Raw genomic sequence first — 15,366 nt, 5'->3', positions numbered from 1 at the left:
GTTTAGTTAATTAGTTAGATAAACAACTCTCTTATTTTTAGGCTAGATAATAAAAAAACGGTTAATACTAGTACTTTTAGTTTCTTTGGGTTCGACAATCCAATCTTGCTAAAGCTATACTACTGTTCGATAGGTACACTTGCCTTCATCGTGATAATAATTAGTTTCAAGAATGATTCATTATGCATATTTAAAACCTGTCACGAATATCACGTATCAAATTTTTGGTGCCATTGTCGGGGAACTAAGATATTAGGAACACTCGATTTTTATTACTTTAGCCATTTACTTTTACTGCAATTTAAATTTTATTCTAATTTTTACTAATTCTTCTTTTCCCTTTTTCTGATAGGTTCTTATAGTTTATGACTAGAAGAAACCCATCAGGACCATTACTTTTTGATAGTGAGATCGATCGCACAGTTCGCAGAAACCAAAGAGAAATAAGGCGAAGCTTAAGATACACAGAGGAAGAGCAAGAGGACGATATTCAAACTACAATTGAGGAGATGCCTAAAAATTAGGAAAACCTGATACCTCCTACGATTACTGTTAATCCAGTAAATCAAAATCCTGCTCCACGCACTATGTATGATTATGCTAAACCTACTTTAATAGGAACTGAATCGAGTATAGTTAGACCTGCTATTGCTGCAAATAATTTTTAACTGAAACCTAACACAATTCAAATGATACAATAGTTTGTTCAGTTTGATGGTTTGCAGGATGAGGATCCAAATACTCATTTGGTGAATTTCCTGGAGTTTTACGATACATTTAAAATCAATGGCATTTCTGACGATGCCATACGTCTTCGGTTGTTTCCCTTTTCGTTGAGAAACAAAGCTAAACAGTGGTTGAACTCGTTACCACGAGGGTCAATTACTACTTGGGAGCAAATGACCAAAAAGTTTTTATTACAATATTTTTCGCCAGCTAAAATGGCTAAATTACGTAATGATATCTCTTCTTTTATGCAGATGGATTTAGAAAACACTCTACGATGCATGGGAGAGATACAAGGACCTCTTGAGACGATACCCTCACCATGGGTTAGCATTCTGGCTACAGGTTCAAACGTTTCATAATGGCTTGAATCCCTCGACTAGACAAATGGTTGATGCAGCCGCTGCTGGAACTATCAATAACAAAACACCTGAAAAAGCTTACGAATTTATAGAAGAAATGTCGTTAAATAAATATCAGTGGCAAGTCATGAGGACAAAGCCAACAAAAGCAGTCGGCGTTTTCAACGTCGATTCGGTCAGCATGCTTTCGAATCAGGTAGAACTTCTAAATAAAAAAATTGATAGCTTTCTTGGTTCTTCACAGGTTCACCCAGTAATGCAATGCGAAGCAAGCGAAGGATCGAGCAATTAAGAATACCCACCATATGGCCACCACATGGAGAACAAGAAGTTAAATTACATGGGTAATAATCCTCGATCTCAAAATAATCCATATACTAACAATTACAATACAGGTTGGAGAAACCACCCAAATTTCTCATGGGGAGGACAAGGAAATCAGAGACCACCTCAAAGCTTCCAACAACCACCCTACCAACAAGAGAAGAAGCTGAACCTTGAAGAGATGCTCACAAAGTTTATATCGGTGTCAAAAACGCATTTTTAGATTACCGAAACAACACTTAAAAATCAACAAGCATCAATCCAAGGGCTTGAAACTCAGATTGGACAGCTTGCCAAGTTAATTTTTGAACGACCACATGGTAGCCTACCAAGCAACACTAAATCTAACCAAATGGAGCAACTCAACGTGATTACCAGTAAGATGAGGAAGGGTTAGTTACATCTGAACAAGAACCAAAGCAAGAAACTGTGATAAGTAAAGGTAAAAGTGAGCAGAAATTGGTAAGTACAAAATATAAACCTCGTGTTCCATACCCTAATGCGACAAAAATAGACTGTTCAAATGAACAATTTGGTAAATTTCTTAAATCATTAAAGAAATTGCATATTAACTTACCATTTATTGAAGCTATTTCGCAGATGCCCAACGTAGTAAATTTTTTGAATGAGCTTATAGTAAACAAGTGAAAATTAGATGAGGCTTCGCACGTGGAATTGAATGCATTTTCTCCGCCATTTTACAGAATAAGCTACCCGACAAATTTAAAGGATTTAATACTATTAGTGCTCGGGTTGCCTCCCGAGAAGTACTTATTTATAGTCTAAGCTCGACTTACCCCTTTGGTGTGTGATCATGGTAGCTCGATGAGTTTATACTCTTCATCCCTGCTATCAATTTCATCAACATAAGGTTTAAGTCGAGTACTATTTACCTTGAACGTGCCAAATTTGGGATGACTTACCTCGACTATACCGTATGGAAAAATGCTAAGTACCGTAAGAGGAATTTCTTCATTTGGTTTAGAAGTGGTAATGCGAGGATCTACTACATCTAGTAGTACTTTGTCTCCAACTTTGAGTTGATTTGGTGAGGTATTTAACTCGTCATAGCGTGGTTTTGGTTTATTGTGTTTTCTCGGTTTATGTGTCCACCATCCGTCTAGCTCCTCAATTTGTAGCCTTCATTCTTCATGGGTAGATCCTTTGTTGTTGTTTGAACTTGGCTCATGCAGGCTTTTCGAACAAGGTTCCTGTGAAGAAGGTTGCACCACACGATTAGTATTAGTAGTATGATTTATAGCACCTTTACTATTCAATGTGTTAATCACGTTACGAGCTTGAAGAGTGATCGCTTCCTCACCCACACGAAGTGTGAGTTCACCTGTGCCAACATCAATAATGGTTCTAGAAGTTGCTAAAAAGGGCTTTCCTAGAATTAAAGGTACATTATTATCCTCTTCCATATCTAGAACCACAAAGCCTACTGGGTATATAAATTTATCGATTTTAACAAGAACATCTTCAATGATACCCCTAGGAAATCTAATGGTTTTATTAGCCAACTGAATACTCATCCTAGTTTGTTTGGGTTTCCCAAGACCTAGTTGTCTAAGCATTTTATAAGGCATAACATTAATGCTTACCCCCAAATCAGCCAATGCGTTATGATCATCTAAACTACCAATTAAACAAGGAATCATAAAACTCCCTGGGTCTTTCAATTTTTCGGGTAGCTTATTCTGTAAAATGGCTGAGCAAACTGCATTCAATTTTACGTACGACGTCTCATCTAATTTTCCCTTGTTTATTATAAGCTCCTTAAAAAATTTAAATGCTTTAGGCATCTGTGAAATAGCTTCAATAAATGGTAAGTTAATATGCAATTTTTTTTAATAATTTAAGAAATTTACCAAATTGTGATATGGCACTCGTGGTTTGTACTCTTTACTTATCGGTTTCTGCTCACCTTTACCTTTACTTATCATAGTTTCCTGCTTTGGCCTTTCCTCATCTTGACTGGTAACCGAGTTGAGTTGCTCCCTTGGGTTAGCTTTAGTGTTGTTTGGCAGGCTACCTTGTAGTCGTTCAGAAATCATCTTGGCAAGCTGTCCAATCTGAGTTTCGATCCATTGGATTGATGCTTGTTGATTCTTAAGTGCTGTCTCGGTATTTTAAAAACAAGTTTCTGACACTGATATAAACTTTGTGAGCATCTCCTCAAGGTTCGGCTTCTTTTCCTATTAGTAGGGTGGTTGTTGAAGCCTTGAGCTGGTCTCTAATTTCCTTGTCCTCCCCATGAGAAATTTGGGTGGTTCCTCCAACCTGCATTGTAAGTGTTACTATATGGATTGTTTTGAGATCGAGGATTATTACCCATGTAATTTAACTGCTCGTTCTCCATGTGGTGACTATATGGCGGGTATTCTGAATTGCTCGATCATCCGCTTGCTTTGCATTGCATTACTGGGTGAACCTGTGAAAAACCAAGAAAGCCATCAATTTTTTTATTCAGAAGTTCTACCTGATTTGAGAGCATGGTGACCGAATTGATGTTGAAAACGCCGGCTGCTTTTGTTGGCTTTGTCCTCATGACTTGCCACTGATAATTATTCAGTGACATTTCTTCTATAAATTCGTAAGCTTCTTCAGGTGTTTTGTTATTGATAGTGCCACCAACGGCTGCGTCAGCCATTTGCCTAGTCGAGAGATTCAAGCCATTATGAAACGTTTGAACCTGTAGCCAGAGTGCTAACCCATGGTGAGGGCATCGTCTCAAGAGGTCCTTGTATCTCTCCCATGCATCGTAGAGTGTTTCTAAATTCATCTGCACAAAAGAAGAGATATCATTACGTAATTTAGCCGTTTTAGCCGGTGAAAAATATTTTAATAAAAACTTTTCGGTCATTTGTTCCCAAGTAGTAATTGACCCTCGTGGTACCGAGTTCAACCACTATTTAGCATTGTTTCTCAATGAAAAAGGAAAACAACCGAAGACATATGGCATCGTCAGAAATGCCATTGATTTTAAATGTATCGCAAAACTCCAAAAAATTTGCCAAATGAGTTTTTGGATCTCATCCTGTAAACCATCAAACTGAACAAACTGTTGTATAACTTGAATTGTTTTAGGTTTCAGTTCAAAATTATTTGCAGCAATAGCAGGTCTAACTATAGTCGATTTAGTTCCTATTCAAGTAGGTTTAGCATAATCATACATAGTGCGTGGAGCAGGATTCTAATTTACTGGATTAACAGCAATCGCAGGAGGTATCAGGTTTTCCTGATTTTCTGCCATCTCTTTGGTTGTGGTTTGAATATCGTTCTCTTGCTCATCCTCTGTATATCTTAAGCTTCGCCTTATTTCTCTTTGGTTTCTACGAACTGTACGATCGATCTCACTATCAAAAAGTAATGGTCTCGACTGGTTTCTTCTAGTCATAAACTATAAGAGCCTATCAGAAAAAAGAAAAAGAGGAATTAGTAAAAATTAGAACAAAATTTAAATTGCAGGAAAAGTAAATGGCTAAAGTAATAAAAATTAAGTGTTCCTAATATCTTAGTTCCCCGGCAACGGCGCCAAAAACTTGAAACGTGATATTCGTGACAGGTTTTAAATATTTATAATGAATCATTCTTGAAACTAACTATTATCACGATGAAGGCAAGTGTACCTATCGAACAGTAGTATAGCTTTAGCAAGACCAGATTTTCGAACCCAAAGGAACTAAAAGTACTAGTATTAACTGTCTTTTTATTATCTAGCCTAAGAATAAGAGGGTTGTTTATCTAACTAATTAACTAAACTAAGAAATCACAGAAAAGAATTGGGAAAATACTTTTTAGAAAATTCGATTGATTAAGACAATACCCAAGGAGAAATCCACCTAGACTTCACTTATTATTTGACTCTGAATTAGACGATTTATTCATTTAACTTGTTCCGTAGAAATCCCTAAGTTATATTATTATCTCTCTCGAGACTAACGACGTCTAACCTTAGGTTGAATAATTGAAATCTCTTTCTAATTAACACCCTAGAATTGCATTAACTCGATCTATAGATTCCCTTATTAGGTTTCACCCTAATATGACAAAATCTTGTCACCCTATCTCTAGGCACGCAATCAAATCCGCTTAATTATGACAAATTTACTCTTAGACAGGGTCTATTCCTCCTCTGAATAAGAGCATTAACTTGAATCAATAACCTAAAATATTAAAACAAGAATTAAGAACACATAATTAAGAACAAGTCAAATATTTATCATACAATTCAGATAATAATAACAAGATCCGTCTTAGGTTTCATTCCCCTTAGGTATTTAGGGGGTTTAGTTGATAACTATAAAGGAAAACATCTTAAAAGAATAATGAATACAAAACATAAAGAAAACCCAAAAACTCCTGAAGGGAAATTGAGGGAAGATCTTCAGTTTGATGAGTAATCCGGCTCCTGTGATGGATCAATCGACTTTCTTCGAGTAATTCCTTACTCCCTGATCTGTGTATCCCTTTTTTTCCTCTTTCTAGGGTGTATTTATAGCTTTGGAATGCCTAAGAGCCCTCAAAAATGGCCTTTTCTGAATAGGATTCTACTTGTGCTCGGTAGGAACACGCCCTTGTGCGATTACTTCAGGTCGTGGTCGAGCTTGTTAGATAGACACGGGCGTGTGGTGTACTCGTGTAAGTCGTGCTTCAAGCCTGCCAATTTAACACGGCCGTGTGATTTGCCCGTGCGAAGAAGTCCAGGCCGTTTTGATTTCGTACGTTGACCTATTTTCTCTATTTTTTTCCTGTTTCTCGCTCTTTTTATTCTCCTATGCTTTCCTGAGTATAAGACATGAAATTAATTCATTAGGAGCATCGAATTCACCAAATCTAAGGAGAAATCATCCATAAAATGTGCTAAGCTTGGGATAGAAATATGTATAAATTACGGTTTATCAGGTAATCACTTAGATGAAGGGGGAACACATATGTTTTCGTGATAAAATGTTTAACTTGGAATGTTTGAAACTTTGATGTTCTTTTGGTTGAATTTTCAATGTATGATTACTTATGGATTATTTTGAGATACTATTGATAGGAATTATAAATTGAGAAGAATTTATTTTGATTATGAGTTGAGAATTTTGCTTGAGGATAAGCAAAGGCATAAGTGTGGGGGTATTTGATAAGCCATAATTTATATATATTTTTACCCCATGCTTAGCATATTTTATGGATGATTTCTCATTAGATTTGGTGAATTCGATGCTCCTAATGCCTTAATTTCATGTTTTATACTTAGGAAAGCATAGGAGAATGAAAAGAGCGAGAAACGGGCCAAAAACGGAGAAAATAGGCCAACGTACGAAATCAACACGGTGTGGACTTCCTCACACGGGCAAACCACAACGTCGTGTTAAATTGGTAGGCTCGAAGCACTACTTACACGGGTACACCACACGCCCTTGTCTATCTAACAGGCTCGACCACGGCCTGAAGTAATTGCACATGGGCGTGTCCCTGTCAAGCCCAAGTAGAGTCATATTCGGAATAGGCCACTTTTGAGGGCTCTTAGGCATTCCAAAGCCTATAAATACACCCTAGAAAGAGGAGAAAAGAGGAGACACAGAGCAGAGAGCAAGGAATTACTCGAAAAAAGCCGATTGATCCATCTCAGATGCCGGATTCATCATCAAGACTGAAGATCTCCCTTCAATTTCCCCCAGGAGTTTTGGGTTTCTTTCTGTTTTGTATTCATTATTCTTTTGAGATGTTTTCCTCTATATTTATGAACTAAACCCCCTAAATACCTAAGGGGAATGAAACCTAAGACGGATCTTGTTATTATTATCTGAATTGTATGATAAATACTTGACTTGTTCTTAATATGTGTTCTTAATTCTTGTTTTAATATTTTAGGATATTGATTCAAGTTAATGCTCTCATTCAGAGGAGAAATAGACCCTGTCTAAGAGTAAATTTGTCATAATTAAGCGGAGTTGATTGCGCGCCTAGAGATAGTGTGATAAGATTTTGCCGGATTAGAGTGAAACTTAATAAGGGAATCCATAGATCGAGTTAATGCAATTCTAGAGTGTTAATTAGAAAGAGATTTCAATTATTCAACCTAGGGTTAGACGTTGTTAGTCTCGAGAGAGATAATAATATAACTTAGGGATTTTTACGGAACAAGTTAAATGAATAAATCATCTGATTCATAGTCAAATAACAAGTGAAGTCTAGGTGGATTTTTCCTTGGGTATTGTCTTAATTAATCGATTTTCTAAAAAGTATTTTCCCAATTCCTTTATGTGATTTCTTAGTTTAGTTAATTAGTTAGATAAACAACCCTCTTATTTTTAGGCTAGATAATAAAAAGACGGTTAATACTAGTACTTTTAGTTCCTTTGGGTTCGGCAATCTGGTCTTGCTAAAGCTATACTACTGTTTGATAGGTACACTTGCCTTCATTGTAATAATAGTTAGTTTCAAGAATGATTCATTATAAATATTTAAAACCTTCCACAAATATCACGTATTAGGCACTAAGTGTGCAATATTGAGATGGTTTGGTATAATATGATGGAACTAAGTGTGAGATATCATATAGCTCCAGCTAGATTGTTGGCACTAAGTGTGCGATGTTCTTGCACATGGAAAGATGATCTAATGAATTAGTGTATCGAGCATTGATGTGGTAATGTAATAGTTAAATATGAGACAGTGAAGTTATGTATTGAATAATTGTGGTTAATGATATAGTGTAGGAGATAGATGAACCTATGTGGTTGTTAATATCGTGAATGAGATAGATGCAAGATTATATGAACTAAAGAAATGGTATGAAATGGGTAATGGTAATGAATGAGGTGGAGAAGTAACATAAGTTGAGCTATGTGTTAGCTAATATGTTTTATAGCTTTTAAATGTTGAATTAAACATATTACATTACGAACTTACTAAGCTCTAAACTTACTGTGTGAAATGTCTTCTGTTATGCAGTGTTATAATGCTAGCTCGGATTTGAGACTCGTCAGCGACTCATCCACACTATCGACATCTATTTTTGGTACCATTTTGAGAGTTGTATATATGGTATATGGCATGTATACACTAGGGTTATTTTTGGCAGGTTTGTAATGTAAATATTTAGCCATGTGATATGGCTCGATTATGAATGAATTTATGGTTTGGTTTTGATGTGTTTTTGGTCTTTGATTTAGTATGATTATGGTATGGTTATAAGTATAAATTTGGTTTTTTATGAAATGGTATTAATGGTATGTGTTTAGTGTATGAAATGTTTGAAATCATGATGCTTTAAATGTCTAATGGTTGCTTGTAGGAATGACCCAAAAAGGGTGGAAAATTGGCCTTGCAAACAGCCTATTTTTGTCCACACGGGCAGAGACATGGGCGTGTGTTTCAGCCGTATTTGACACACGGTCACGTTACACGGTTGTATGTCGCCTAGGGTATCCTTTCGAATTAAGGCAGTATACCCTCTAGTTTTCACACGGCCTAGACACACGAGCGTGTCTGGTGGCCGTGTGTAGCATACAGCCTGGAGGCATGGGTGTGTGTGGCCATTTCGAATGTTACACAGGCTGGACACACGGGCGTGTGGTTGGCCGTGTGACCCAAGTCAGTTTCGACCATGGCCAACGCACACGGGCGTGTCTCCGACCGTGTGGTATAAGTCAATATGTATGTCCTATTTTGTCACGGCTTAGACACATGGGCGTGCCTAATGCCGTGTGTGGCACACGGCCTATTCACACGGGTGTGTGACCTGTATAACTTTGAGAAATGTTTAAGTTTTGGAAAATTCTGTATGTGTTCGGTTTAGTCCCAACCTCTTTCTAATGTATGTTTAAGGTCTAGTTGACATAAGAAAGTGACTTTATACTGATATTTGACTGTGATGATATGATGATCGTGAAATAACTACATAATGTTTTGATATGTCTAGTAATGCCTTTAGCCCTATTCCGACGACAGATACGGGTTAGGGGTGTTACATTTTGTTAGTATTAGAGCTACGGTTTAGTCGATTCTAGGACTAACTTAGCCTGTGAGAGTCTAGCTATACATGCCATATATATGAATTGCGATAGTGTGATGACTACTGACAGTTAAAATGTGTTTTTCATATAGCAAATGGATCCTGAATGAGCATTAGCTGATGATGTTTAAAGCAATGCACCTGATCCCACTCAAGGAGTAGTGCAGTCCAACTTTAGACCAGTAGCTAGTAGTCATGAAGGAGAGGCTAAATAAGCCTTCTTTTAGACCCTGAACGAGTGGTTTAAGGAATTTGTACGCACGAATCCGGCTGCTCAATAACCTCCACCCCCGCCTATTCCTTAACAAGTCTCAGTTGAGCCACAATTAATTGATCCGATCTGATTGAATAAGCTACCTATTAATAAGATTCGTAAACTTGGAGCTGAATAGTTTCGGGTTATGTCTGATGATGATGCCGAGAGGGCTGAGTTCTGGCTTGAAAACACTATTCGAGTATTTGATAAGTTATCCTGTACTCCAGATGATTGTATTAAATGCGTAGTATCATTGCTGAGATATAATGTATATCACTGGTGGAAAACATTGATATCTGTGGTTCCCAGGGAACGGGTTACTTGAGAATTCTTTTAGACTGAGTTCCGTAAAAAGTATATAAGCTAGAGATTTCTAGATTAGAAGCATAAAGAGTTTCTGGAATTGAAACAAGGTCGAATGACCATTACTGAATATGAAAAAGAATTTGTACTTTTGAGCAAGTATGCCCGAGAATACGTGTCTACTGAAGAGATTATGTGTAAAAGATTTGTTGATGGATTGAACGAGGATATAAAGCTGCTAGTCGGGATACTTGAATTGAAATAATTCATGGTACTGGTTGAGAAGGCTTGTAAGCTGAGGACCTCAGCAAAGAAAAGAGAAAAGTTGATGCAGAGGTGAAACATTCGAGGAAAAGATTGATGAATAAATCTTATCAATTCTCGTCAAAGAAATCAAGAGATTACTTTAATCGATCGACAGCATCATCAGGATATCAGAATAGAGATCGCAAGAAACAATATACTAATCCTAAAGCTCAAGCCATATCAGTATCGAGTGTTGGTAACATAAAAGATGTTAAGCCTGACTGTCAGCAATATGGAAGACGACATTTTAGAGAATGCTGGGGAAAAAGTAATAACAGAGCTTGTTATAGTTGTGGTTCACGAGATCACTTTAGAAAAGATTGCCCAGAGCTAGTTGAAAAAGATAATGTTCAGAATGCGAGGCCGAGTAACACTGCAACTAGAGGTAGACCACCAAGAAATACAAGAAATGCGAGTGGTGCTAGAGGTGTGACACGAAGCACTGCTGTAAGATCTGATGCTAGAGCACATGCACGAGCCTACACTATTCGAGCACGGGAGGAAGCTTCATCCCCAGATGTCAGTACCTATACTTTTACTCTCTATGATAAAAAAGTTATTGCATTGATAGATCCAGGGTCTACTCATTCATATATACGTGTGAATTTAGTATCCAGTGAGACTTTACCTGTAGCGTCTACTGAATTTGTAATTAGAGTATCGAACCCCTTAGACAAGTGTGTTTTGGGTTATATAGTCTGCAAGAATTGCCCGTTAATGTTTCGAGACATTTGTTTTTCGACTGATTTGATGTTATTACCCTTTGATAAGTTTGATATAATTTTGGGTATGGATTGTTTAACATTGCATGATACTGTTGTGAATTGCAAATGGAAAACTATTGATTTCAGATGCAAGAATGATAAAATAGTCCGAATTGAATCTAGTGACTTGAATGGGTTGCCAGCTATGATTTCGTCAATGAAAGTTCTGAGTATTGTGAGAAAGGGTGGTGAAGCTTACTTTGCTTATGTGATTGATTCGAAAGTATCAGAAAAGAAAGTGGAATCAGTACCTGTTGCCTATGAATTCTCTGATGTGTTTCCTGATGAGTTACTGGGATTACCTCCGATTCGAGAAGTTAAGTTTGGCATTGAGTTAGTACCGAGAACTACTCTGATTTTGATAGCCCCGTATAGAATGGCTTCAACCGAGTTAAAAGAATTGAAGTCTCAGTTGCAAGAGTTGACCGATAGAGGATTTGCATGACTGAGTTTCTCACCGTGGGGTGCTCATGTTCTATTTGTGAAAAAGAAAGATAGCACGATGAGAATGTGCATTAATTATCGTCAGTTGACCAAAGTGACTGTTAAGAACAAATATCCTCTGCCCTGAATTGATGATTTGTTGATTAGTTAAGAGAAACTACTGTGTTTTCAAAGATAGATCTGAGATCAGGCTATTATCAGTTGCGAGTAAAAGATTCAGACATTCCGAAAACTGCTTTCCGAACAAGGTACGGACATTATGAGTTTTTAGTTATGCCTTTCAGACTTACTAATGCACCTGTTATTTTCATGTATTTGTTGAACCGGATCTTCAGGTAGTATTTAGATCGGTTTGTTTTTGTGTTTATAGATGACATTTTAATCTATTCTCATGATGAAATCGAGCACGCCAAACATCTGAGACTTGTGTTACAGAATTTGTGAAATAAACAATTGTATACGAAGTTCAGTAAATGTAAGTTCTACTTACGTAAAGTTAGTTTTCTGGGACATGTTATATCAGCATCGGGTATTCGAGTTGATCCATACTTGATTGGAAAGCTCCGAGAAATGTTTTTGAAGTTTAAAGTTTTTCAAGACTTGCTGGTTACTATATACAGTTCGTGAAAGGTTTCTCTATGATTGCAACCCTGATGAGAAAGTTAGTACAAAAAGATGTTAAGTATGAGTGGTCAAAAAAGTGTCAGAAAAGTTTTGATCAGTTGAAAGCCCTTTTAACCGAAGCTCCAGTGTTAGTTCAGCCAGAATCAAGTAAAGAATTTGTTATCTTTAGTGACGCATCTTTAAATGGTTTGGGCTATGTTTTAATGCAGGAGGGCAAAGTTATTGCTTATGCTTCAAGACAATTAAAGCCGCATGGAAAGAACTATCCGACACACGATCTTGAATTGACAGCTATTGTGTTTGCATTGAAAATATGGCATCATTATCTGTTCGATGAGAAATGTCTCGTTTTTACCGATCACAAAAGCCTGAAATATTTGATGACTCAGAAAGATCTGAATTTGAGACAGCGTCAATGGTTAGATCTATTAAAAGACTACGAGCTTGTGATTGACTACCATCTGGGAAAGGCTAATGTTGCTACTGATGCTTTAAGCCGAAAGTCATGTTTGCCTTACGTGCGATGAATGCTTATTTGGTTGTGTCCGATGATGGTTCAGTTTTAGCTGAGTTAATCGCAAGACAGTTATACATTCAATAGATTTGTGATGCTCAGATTGGATAATGATTTGTTATCAAAATGAGCTCTTAGTGAATTGGATGAGGATTTAGAGTTTTGAGTTGATGCTGAGGGTTGTCTGAGGTTCCGAAATCAAATGTGTTTCGAGAAATCTAGAGTTGATTCAGATGATATTAAACGAAGCTCATAATAGTCGATTCTCTGGTCACCCTGGTAGTACAAAAATGTATAATGATCTGAAACAGCTTTACTGGTGGCATGGTATGAAACGATACATTTCTGAATTTGCTTCGAAATATTTAGTCTGTAAACAAGTAAAAGCCGAACATCAGGTACCTTCTGGATTGCTTCAGCCGATCATGATACCTGAGTGGAAATGGGACAGAGTCACAATGGATTTTGTATCCAGTTTACCGTTGACACCGAGCAAGAAAGATGCAATTTGGGTTATTATGGATAGATTAACTAAATCAACTCATTTTGTTCTGGTCCGCACAAATTCTATGCTTGATAAGCTTGCTGAGTTGTATATTTCTCAGATTGTGAGATTACACTGAGTACCTATTTCTATTGCATCGGATAGAGATCCGAGGTTTACATTGCGGTTTTGGAAGAAACTGCAAGATGCACTAGGTACCAAACTGCATGTTAGCACTGCTTTTCATCCGCAGACAGATGGTCAGTTGGAGCGAATCATTCAGATACTTGAGGATATGTTAAGATGTTTCATCCTCGAGTTAGAAAGCACGTGGGAACGATACTTACCTTTCATTGAATCTGTATACAATAATAGCTTTCAATCGAGTATCAAAATGACACCTTACGAGGCTTTGTGCGGTCGTAAATGTCGTACACTATTGTATTGGACCGAACTCAATGAAAATAAGATACACGTGGTCGATTTGATCAGAGAGACTGAACAGAAAGTAAAAGTGATTCGCGAAACTTTGAAAATAGTGTGAGATCGTCAAAAATAGTATGCGGACTTGAAATTGAAAGATATAGAGTTTCAGATTGGAGACAAAGTATTTTAAAAAGTTTTACCATTGGAGAAAATACTCAGATTCGATCATAAATGTAAATTGAATTCGAGATTTATTGGGCCTAATGAGATTATAGAGCATATTGGGTCGGTTGCTTGTAGATTGTTGTTGCCACATGAGCTAGAAAAGATTCACAATGTATTTCATGTATTGATGCTTCAACGATACAGATTCGATCCTTCACATGTGATTTCTACATCTGAGATTGAGATTCAGTCTGATATGACTTACAATGAAGGACTAATCCGTATCTTAGTTCGCGAAGTTAAAGAACTGTGAAATAAGAAAATAGCATTAGTGAAAGTGTTGTGGCATCGACATGGGATTGAAGAAGCAACGTAGGAACCCAAGGATGCTTTGAGAAAACAATATCCAAACCTTTTCACTAGTAAGATTTTCGGGGACGAAATTCCCTAAGGAGGGAGAATTGTAACAGCTCGATTTAGACCCTAGTCAGAATAGTGGTTTCAAGACCATGATCCAATGTCAAAAAATTATTTTTATATTATTTTTGGTGTTTACAGTACGTGATAATGTATGTGTGAAAGTTTTGTGTGATAATTTTATCGTTTGGATGTCTAATTTGAACAAAGGACTAAATCGCGTGAAATGTAGAAGTTGCATTCTATATGTTAAGGATATCAAATCGCTTTGGATTTTTAATATGGTGGTCTTAAATGGTAAATAAACCATTTTAAATGTTAGTGGACATTGCTGGACATCCATTATATGTTGAAAATGTTATTTCATTAAAGGTAAAATGGTAAAATGGCTTATTTATGTATTATTAATAAAACAAAGGCATAAAATTTGGTCATTATTCATCATCCTTGCCGAAATTGAAGAAAGCAAAGCATGGTTATATGTTTTTATATTCGGCTACTTTCAAGCTTGATTAAAGGTCCGTTTTTGTTCGATTTTTGATAATTTCTATGTTTTTGAGATCGTTGTTAAGTGTTCTAACTAGCCCATGTTTAAATTTGTGAAATTTTTGATAATTTGATGAGATTCCATTGATTAATGTATGAGTTTTGGGATGTTAAATGATGAATTATGAAAGCTTAGTGCTCAATATATATGTTTTGTAAAGTGATTTTGAGTAAAAATTCATATTGGGGATTAAATTGAGAAAAGTGTAAATTGAGGGTTGAAATGTAAAATAAATGAAAGTTATGGGTTGCTAGGGACCATGGGAAATTCGGCTAAGGCATAGTGTTGATGAATTATGTGTATTTTGTGTAGTTGTGAAATAAGGACTTAAGTGTCAAAATACGAAAAATATGAAGGCTAATTTGTAAAATTCCTTGAGCGTATATATGGATTGATTTGGATGATTTGAAGAATAAAGAGTTAATTTTGAATATATATATAGATCAAGAAAAGAGGAATTCGGATTTAGATCGAAGGAAGTCGAAGATTATAGAGTAGACTATTCGAGTAGTTAATTGAGTACGAGGTAAGTTCGTACGTGATAAATGATATTACAATTTATGTTTTAATGTTTTGATGAATTATATAAATTGTATATTCAAGCTTGGTTTGAACGCGATGATAAATCGATTCTGTTCAGCACTAAGTGTGCGATTTCAACAGCTTCAACTAGAAATAGCACTAAGTGTG

The 15,366-nt window shown here is 36.5% G+C and overlaps 2 non-coding genes across 2 annotated transcripts; one reads left to right on the top strand and one right to left on the bottom strand.

The window, feature by feature from the left end:
• Positions 1–947: 947 nt before the first annotated feature.
• On the bottom strand, positions 948–1,055 carry LOC121231521 (small nucleolar RNA R71). Its single transcript, XR_005929579.1, has one exon. It is a non-coding gene; the product is annotated as a small nucleolar RNA R71 (small nucleolar RNA).
• Positions 1,056–4,123: 3,068 nt separating this feature from the next.
• Positions 4,124–4,230, top strand: LOC121231375 (small nucleolar RNA R71). The gene has a single exon (XR_005929435.1). It is a non-coding gene; the product is annotated as a small nucleolar RNA R71 (small nucleolar RNA).
• The last annotated feature ends 11,136 nt before the right edge of the window (positions 4,231–15,366 follow it).

Source organism: Gossypium hirsutum, chromosome A06 (assembly GCF_007990345.1).
Source record: "Gossypium hirsutum isolate 1008001.06 chromosome A06, Gossypium_hirsutum_v2.1, whole genome shotgun sequence".
NCBI lineage: Eukaryota > Viridiplantae > Streptophyta > Magnoliopsida > Malvales > Malvaceae > Gossypium > Gossypium hirsutum.
The sequence above is the reverse complement of the archived record's forward strand: the minus strand, read 5'-3'. Positions and strand labels throughout refer to the sequence as shown.